The sequence below is a fragment of the Melospiza georgiana genome, chromosome 3 (assembly GCF_028018845.1).
Source record: "Melospiza georgiana isolate bMelGeo1 chromosome 3, bMelGeo1.pri, whole genome shotgun sequence".
Classification (NCBI taxonomy): domain Eukaryota; kingdom Metazoa; phylum Chordata; class Aves; order Passeriformes; family Passerellidae; genus Melospiza; species Melospiza georgiana.
In genome coordinates, this window is record NC_080432.1 from 91,016,534 (window position 1) to 91,026,369 (window position 9,836).

The window sequence follows — 9,836 nt, forward strand, 5'->3', positions numbered from 1 at the left end:
TTTTTTTAATGAAACAGTATCCATCCACATACATTGATATTGCATTCACTTATTTATTAGGACTTTACTTTTAGTGAAACCATGTAATTTATTCAATCTGTCACTGAGCAGGCAGTCTATTCCAGCTGAATATTCCATGGAATTAACTGACACCTACTTTCTACAGGGAATACAATGAACTGGCGTAACCAAAAGCCATGTCAGCTTTCTTTCCCTATTACAAAGTAGCTCTTGCCCTGGGCCCCATGTCCTTTCCCTCCTCAAGTAACTGTGAATAGAAAGCATGAAACGCTTCCTGTTTGTGGCAGTAATTCCTAAACCCTGAACAGTCCCTTCTCAGCCCTGGATGCCGCTTGGGAAATTCCCCTGTTGAGAAGCATCCCGTAGGAATCAGTCAGGCAAAAGGAAAACCACTGTGAAACCACATACTGCTTGTCATGGGAAAAGGGCTTTGAAGGGAACAACATACAAACTTGTTGATTTGGATATCCTTTTATGACTTTGTAAAGCATATTTTACATATATAATCATATTTGAGTGTACTTGCTTGAATCATGTTAATACTGTATAGAGAGTATAGCTAGTACTACATGATGTAAAATTGCTATAATAGATATATACAGTATTAACAGAACCATCATGAGAAAAATAAAACAATGGAGGCAGTATTGAAGGAAATTATTTAGACTAAAAGAAGGCACTACCAACAAAATATTCATGTATATACACAAAATCAGAGGAGTTGCACTGAATAGCACTGATATTTATATTTGGTAAGGGGCAAACAGGAAGCTGCAAAGCCTATTAGAGATGTTCACTGCTGGTATGGAAATCAGGCTGCATCTTCTCCAACACAGAAAGCTTCTCACAGTTCCCATCCCACACTGGTAGGAACCCCTGGCTCCTTTTGAGTATTGCTTCCCCCTACACCAAAGGCAGCTGAAGAGAATGAGAAAAGCCTGACAGAAATGTCCTTAACAAGCTTTATCAAAGGTATATGCAGGAAACCCCAGGTCAGCTCTGAAATTAATTCTATCCAATGCTGAATGCTTGCTCAGGATTTACAGAGCCCACAAGTGGTCAGAAGAGAAACTCTGTATTTAAGCCTGAGGATGGCAGAAACCAGCATCTTATCAATGTGATGTTACAGATAAGGAATCAGTTAAGATTATATTATTTGTGAAAGAGGCAGGTTTTGGAATTCTTTGCAACACAAGCATGTTTGTTTGCTTATTAGGCAGCTAATTTAATTTTGTGAATGGGTTGTTAAAAAGAAACAAAAATACACTTCCTGGATTTGTAAGATCTCATGTGTTTGTGTGGTCTTAAATCACAGTGTAAACACAATCATATACCCAGCGACCTATTTTGGAAGATGTGATAAATAATTTTTAGCCATTTTTTATCATCAAACACACACCACTGGAACCAGAAAATGGGCATCACAGCAGCTTTTTTGCCAGCATTAGTCTCTGCTGTTCAGAGCCCCACTGACTCTCAACTGCAAAAGAAATTACTTCTCCAAAACAAGCAAGAGAGAAACCATTTCCCACTAGCTATAAAACAGCTGTCATCCCCTTTTTTCTTCAGAGCTGCTCAGACTGTGGTATCTGAATTGACAATTGCTGACTCCGTGGAAGCAAAAACTGAGTCCTGTGTCCCTGCTGCAATGACCTCATCACTCCCAGCCTTGATTTATGTTTCTCTTGGATACAACTGGGTGCCACAGGCTAAACTTTCAAACACTTGTGAAAGTCCAAGCCATGCACATAGATGGTCACCAGACCTACTAAAAAAACCCCATACTCTGACACAGAAGGATGGCCCTCGACCCCATCTACTGATAAATCAAAGGGCATCTCGCTGTCATATGGCCAGTTTCCATGGAGAGCAGGCAGAGGAAAATACTTGCCAATATAAGGAGGAGAAAAAAAGGCAAAGAGCTGGACCAGGAAGAGCCTCATAAAAGCATGATAAAAAGACAAAAAGCACTCTGAGCCACTAGGGAGCCTAAGAAAAAATTGCAGACACAAATGAAGCAGGTCAGGACAATGCCTTAGAAATCCATGGATAATGCTGGTAAAGAGAGATGCTAAGTCCAGGCATCTGAAAATGTGAGCAAAATTTTGTTAGTCACTCAAAGAAGCATCTCAAATTCCAAATAAAGAACCATCAGCATTTCAGTGGTAAGCAGGGACTGTGTAATTAAGAAAAATTGGGACCTTCTTAAGGGTGAATGTCAGTCAGTTTAGAGTCAACTTCAAGTTCAACTGCAGTTGAACCAGTCAGGGCTTAAGAAAACCTGCTATGAGTCTGTCCTCCCATGCTGGGATTTCAGTAAGGAGCTCCCTCAGCCACGAGGGCAATCCCTTCCAGGAGGGCCATGACAGTGACTGGCCAGCAGCAGGAGGACATTCAGTGCCAGCACCCAGATCACACAGGGAGATCTTGTGCACAGTGGAACAGACAGCAACATTTTACTGACTTTTTGCCGTGAGGAGCACTAGGGTTTTGTGAAGACTGAAGGTCTAGCACAGCAATTCTGGACAAAATTAATCCTACACCTAGGACAGACTGAGTATCCTAAGGAATTCTATGGACTTTAAAGCATGGCAAATAATCCAGGGCTTTTAACAACTCCCATTGAAACAGACTGATAAATAAAGCCTGCCCTCAGCAGAAACTGAGGAAACTAAAGAGTATATGTGGGCTGTGTTATGTTGACTTAAAACAATAATCAAGGTAATTAAGTGGGAAATTAGGAAGACCTGGTTGATTACTAAGAAATTCAGCCTTAGATACAAGTTACAAATTGTTACAGGTGGGAATGTTTCATATTAAGTTGCAAGATTTTTGCATTATGCAACATAATTTACACTGCTACTTTACTATATTAATCCTTTCATTATTGCTTTATAGCAGTGAATATGTTTTCCAAGTTTCAGCAACCAGCTTTCATTCTTTTGAAATAGTTTAACAGAGTAATTTCTATTGTATCATTTCTAAGAGGAGAATAGCAAGATGTTCTCATGCTCTCCAACAGAATTTGCTATCACTATGGCAAAAGGCAGTTTTTTGCTTGCATAGAAAGAAAGGTTTTGTTTTCATGGACATGGGATTTAGGTATCTAAAAGGCTATCTATCAAATTTTTTCTGTAAGGAGGAGAAAGTGTTATTTACTGCAGGTTAACAATTTGTTAACAGAATAGTACCAAAAAAGTTCTGTGATCCTTTTGCCCTTTGGATATAATTATATTTATCAAGTAATACCCAAAATCCATCAATATTTGTAAAGTCCAGTAAAGTCTCTACTGATATATTAAAAACATCAGTCTAACAAAAAAGAAACCTTAGGGTAGGGACTCATATGTAAATATAACTATAAGAAGAAAAATAAATTTGGAGAGAGCACAAAACTGATTCTCTTCAATGGTAGCAATACATCCTGCAAAATCCTCCTCGTGGATTCAGTCCAGCCAAGAAAAATCACAATTTACTCCTTTATTTTCGTGAAGCTATCTGTAATTACAGTGTTATCTCTAGCTTTGGATTTGGAAGGATAAATTATTTATAATCTCCTATATTAATGTGTGTCACATGTAGAAGTGATACTGTGTGGTATTTATTTCCCATAGGTTACATAAAATCTATTCCCACAGGATATTTAGAATTCTTGATTCAGGAGAACTAAAAGACACTCTGATTTTCAGTCCCCACAAGACACAATAAAGTATTATATTTTATGTCTTTACTACTAGTCTCAAAATAAGGCTACTCCATCCAAAATGCCCTTCAGGAACAGTCACTGGTCCATCGTGACTCCTGAAATGTGTCTGGGAACCACTGAAGAGAGGGAGTACAAGCACCAGAGCTATGCCAAGACATTACAACAGAAAATTGATTTCTGGCACAGAGAAATATCTCCTTCAATTGTTTCATTTAGTAATACAGCTGCAGACCATATGGGCAAAGTGAAATTAAAAGCTATTCTTCCAGAAATCAACCTAGTTGTTCATGGTCCACAAAATTATCCCTTGTAGAAGCAATTTACAAAGCTTTTTCTCTGTCAGTATAAAACCACCTAAAAGCATTGTAAAGAGGTGGATTATTGCCAGTTTCTGAGAAAAATGTTAGTTTCTGGAAGTCAAATCTGTTTCCTCACTATTCTGCCAGACTGACTTGGCAGTAAGAGAGAGGGGGGGGAAAGGGCTCATAAGACTGATGTTTATAATATAACACTGGAGCATGGGAACCATGACCTTATTTGAGATTACTTCCAGACCAACACTTTACCAAAATTATTTTCACCAAAATCTTCAAGAATGGTTTGATTTTTATCTGTTAGTATTACCCTGAAAGAGAAATTTTCAAGCTTCAAAACATGCTAAGAAATGAAATTACAATTCTTTCCTGAGCCCAACTCTACCAATATCAACAAGAATAAAATCAGTAGTCACTTATGGATCTGTTGATTGAAATCCACTTCTTCAGGGAAGTAATTTATTCCTCAGCAGTAAAGCTGTCAAATGAATAAGTCTCTAGTCATTCCATGTTTCATATATGACAAAAGTTTGGTAGTTCAGTAGACCCCATTTGACCCATTACATTTTAAATGTAACATAAAACCTTTAAATAAAACCACAGTTACCTTTGCCAGAAATTCTAGAGCATTCTCTGTTACCAAATCTTAGAACTTCCATATGAATGTGGACTTACATGAGAAATTTTATCTAAATACCAGTCCAGATTAAACTTAACGGTTTCCAAAATATTTGGTTAGAAGCTCATGATGAAACACAGAGACTCTGATTGAGGTTGATGACAGGTCACAGAGAACTTAATCCTACCACCTTCACACAGCCAAGAACAATTCTGCTGCTGCTTCCATAAAACAAATATACAAGACTAGTCAGATCTCTCTACCACTTCTTTTTACCTTCTGTTTGCTTTTAACTTTTATCTGAGTTCTTCTTTGATTTTGAAAATCAGGCTGACGGCAGACAGGGATTTTCTCCCGCATCAACAGTGAGATGATTTCCTCCCCTGACTCATGTTTCCAAGCAACAGGATGTTGGAACAAGAACACAGATTGAAAGGTGTCAAGCCTTTTTTTTTTTTTTTTTTTTGGCAACTCTAGATTCCAAGCCACATTCCTTATATTCATCACTGAAATCAGTTCTCTCACTCACTGCACAAGTAAATAACTGGGAAATGTCTTTATTCTCATGAGATTGTTGCAGAGATTAATACAGACACTTTTGCAATGAAATTCAATACAGGAAAATTCCCCCACCTATTGAAAAATCAAGTCCATTTCCTAACTGATCAATATAAAAAAAGGATGAAAACAAACTTGGACAAATCAGTGTTAAACCACCTCAATAAAATACTATAAAAAAGCTATTGCTTTCTTTTTTCTTCAGGCAGGAAGTAAATAAATTTTTTTAATGGATCATTCTTATTATGGATTTATTTCACATCGATTTTGGCCATAGTAAAGACAGCTTTAAAAAAAAAGTGTTTTCTTTTTTTTTTTGCTGAAATTTTTCAACTGCATATCCAATAAGCATTATTTCTGAGTGTTCATTTTTTCAATTTAAATACCATAATTCATGCAGGGAACATATGAATGAAATGAAATTAATAATTTCTATAGAAAAAGGAAAAATAATTTCCTGATATGTCTGGGAAAAAATCCAAGAAAAAACAAAATGAAACAACAAAAAAACTTCTCATATAAATTCAACTTTACATTGAACCAAAATAAAAAAAAAAAAGCCTGACAAAATCCAGAGCAATCTAAGTTGTCATAAACTCATTTAAATATACAGCTATGCTGGGGGATCTGGACTAAGGCATGTTGGCAATTTAATGACAAGGAATCCAAGCTGTGAAGCTGTGACAGCCTACACTGTAGATTTCTGGCGAAACAGAAAACTCCAATTGCAATCAGATTCCTGTAATTAATTAAGGATAAAAGATTGTTTTGGTTTTAACACAAAGTTTGGTCTTTCTTTATGGTGACAGAAAACTTAAGCTTCCTTCACCCTAGTAACTCTTACGCCTACTCTCAAACCAGAGCTGATTTTTTTTGAGACATTTAAAGTACTGTTTTGTGCTAAAATGACACTATATTTTAATTTATTTTAAAGAGAAGAAAAAATGCCAAAGCTCAAATTGCTCATAACAGAAATCCTTTGTTAAAAGCTATATATTGGATTACTCTTCAAGTTTTAAAAAAATCATAATTATAAGCACTATTGGGACTGATGCCTGATAAAAATCTGTACCTGCAAAAAGAATTCAGAAGAAATCTTAGACTTTTTAAAAGTGACTTAGCATCTACTATTAATATATTTTAATTTCCACTGGAAGTCTATTTTAGATATAATGATGACACTGGTTTTCATTTATTTGTTTCTTGTTTTAGCACGAACCTTCTTTTCAAAGACTTGTCATTCCTTTATATCCTGACAACTGGGCCAAGGGGCCACTTGATAAAAATAAATGTGAGCTGGGTGATAGTCCAGTGTTGTATTCATAATGCAGACTGAGCCTAACACATGATATGGCAATAAACACATTTAGGCTGTGGCACTTCATCCTGTAAATGCTTTCACATTCCTCTCTGCAAGAAACAATGTATTCTGATACAGATTTCCTTGATTTTCGTACAGGATCTAATAAACTGCAGGTGTTACTGGAGAGAAAATCTCTTATCAGCAGCTTCCAGTATAGTGCAGGTGATATGCTTCACTATTTCTCCAGCACAGATCCCTGATCCTGTGGCTGGTCAGACAGCACTGCCTTGGCTCCCATTTGCCTTTTGTGCATTGCTTTGATCAGCTCCTGGCTGTGGATGAAAGAAATTCTTTCAGAGGCCACCTTCAAACTCTCTTAAAAAAAAAAGAATTACATACATAAAACCAATTGAGCTTGTTAAGCAACAGGAAGAAGTCAAGTAGAGGGAGGAGAAAGGGAGGGAAGGAGGTGCCACAAATCAGGGCTAGGAAGCAATGATCAAAGTGGTGACTGGGAAATTAGTAAAAATTATCTCCAAGTTGTACAGGTCTGAGGCCTTGCTATAAGTGCAAAGGCTCTCTCACTATTACCTAAGGAGACACAACTCCCTCTCCAAGAACTGTCTCAGACAGATCCTCCTGTGCTTTGAGAAGAGCCACTTGAGATCTCAGAGTAAAGCAGCAGGCAGCAGATTGGCAAGTCAGGAGAGAGATAATCTTGAAATGCATATTTTCTGAAGAAAATTCTAGGAAACCAATACTACTCTTTCTTTTGGTTACTGGTGCTATAGAGTGTTTCCAAGAATCTTTTCCAAGTCCAAAAGGAGTGTACAAAGAGTAATGCTGTACTGATTGTACAGGTTAGCTTTTTGAGCCACGCTCAAAACCAGATTTTGCTTTTCCTTCCCCAAAGCCTCCAGACTCATTCCTATCCCCACCCCTCCAGGCTCACCCCTGGAAGCAGTGCAGCAGCCACATGCACACAGAGATACCAGAATGGACAGCTTAAACACACCCTGGAGCTGTCTGCCAGGGCAGCAGGGGCAGAGCCAGTGCCTGTGGCAGTTCTCCAAGGATGCACACACAGTGCCCAGGTTCAGGGGCTCCACCTCATTCACAGCAAATGGCCCCACTGCTTGAAAGAGAGCCTCACTGATTTCCACTAGCAGAGCACACTCTACTGTATCTAGGTCATATTTTCCATCTAATGAACAAAGATTGGACACAAATACAATGGGAACAGTTTAAAATGTACCTCACCATCTGTGGATAGCAAATACATCTGTAGATGAGTGTACCACATTACAAATAGCTCTGAACCTCAAGGTTTACTCAATCAGATTGATTGCACCACTATTATATGTTGAAAATACATTAAATAAGAAACGTTTGCAAACAAAAATATGCAATCCAAAGCATTAATCAAATATCTTCAGTTAAAAGTATCAGTAGAATCCTCAAATTTAATTCAATTAAGAAAGTGAATTTAGCAGTTTTATATATGAGTTGTCTACTTTGAGGGTTTAAAAATTCAAGTTGTCTGAACTTTTAGTATTTCAAATTTTTCCTAAGAGGAAATCACTCAAACCAAGAACAGCAAACAAGAGACAAATAATGCAGAAAAATTCATATAGTTAAAGCATTAACATTAGCTGTAAAATGTCTCACAAATATTATATTTGAACAGCAATCAATATAAGACGGTATAGGTTATGATATATTAATATTTTTATTAAACAGTAACAGTATTTTTCAGCACAGAAATATACAATAGAAAATATACTGTACCGTACTGAAAGCGTGTGCTCCTCAGCGACTTCCAGTAAATGACTCCTGAAGTTTCATGTCCTGACTGCAGTGCTGAATACCTTACACCTGTGTTAACTGCTAGTGATTAGGTCGTTGTGGAATTTTCTTTTTTGTTTCATTTAGGAGAGTCTGCTGCTTGGCAAACTGGTGAGCACACTTAAGGCTCCTGAGTCAGCACAGTGCGCAAGGGAACAACCCAGTCGGGTCACCATGACACGAACACTCTCCTGTCACAGTAGAGCACAAGAAGATTTCAAAGCTATCTATTCTGCAACTGTGGCAAAAACTAAGTAATGAGACCACAATACACCCTGGCAAGCTGTTCTCTAATTTGTGTACTGGCTATACTAAATGATAAATGGTCTGACTTTATGTCTTATTAACACAAAAGTGCTGTGCTAGGTCATGGTGCTCCCAGCCAGGCACACAGGAATCTATCAGTCTGAAACATTATTAAAATCAACAGTTTTGTTGGAGGCTTTTGGAAGGACTGAAACAGTTTGGGGTTTTTAAGAAATAAGTGGGTCCTTCTGTACTATATAGATATGAAAATCACTAAAGAAAGCATGAAGTATGCACTGTAGGTTTTTTTTTTTTTTTTTTGCTAAGAGAAGAAAAGATTAACAGGAGAATGAAATCAGGTATGTAGCAATATTATCTTTGTGTTGGTACTGTGCCCATATCTCCTGTACAAAAGGATAGGAAGTCAAAACAATATTTGAGAGAACATGTTCAATACAACACTGGATATACAAAGAAACAGCTGTTGCATCATATTTAAACAAACACTGCATCTTTTCAAGATACAGCTAAAGTACATGTACAGAGAATGTTTCTCATAAAAACATATTTATTAAACATTTCTTTAGGTAACAAAATAATTTCAGAAGATAAAAGCAATAATTCTTCTTTTTCTTGCATCTCCAAGTCATGCAAGGTTCAGATCCATGCTTGATTTTAAACTCAGTTAAATATTACTGAAATTAGTAAAAATCAAACACTTGATTTTACTTGAATCAAGCACTGGGAGTCTTGGCTCCCAGTTGAATTAAGTTTCTGTGTAACCTTATATGCAGAGTATTTTTGGTACAGCTTGTGAAACTTGATTTTCACCCTTTACTCTCAGGACACGGTTTCATGACTGGCTCAAGCTACTCTGTACTCAGGTTACTGCTGAAAAGCAACATCTCTCCCTGCTGATTGTATATTCCCTCTGTTGTTCAGTGGCATTGATGCCAGCTGATATAACTGAAGACTCGTAGTTTTTGTAGGGTCATGTTTTGCTGGATCAGATCCCTCATCTAGCTATGCATAAAGTATATGGCCATTAATATATGCAAAAGGAAAGTACCAGTACATGGCTAGAGAGGGTAGTGAGAACAGTATCTTTTTCTATAAAAATGCTTTAAGTAACACTTTAAAATTTGAAAGATACAATTTCCGATTCTTCTGTAACAAAAGAGGGAAAAAATCTGAATTTTAAAGCTCCTTGAAGCTTTAAAATGT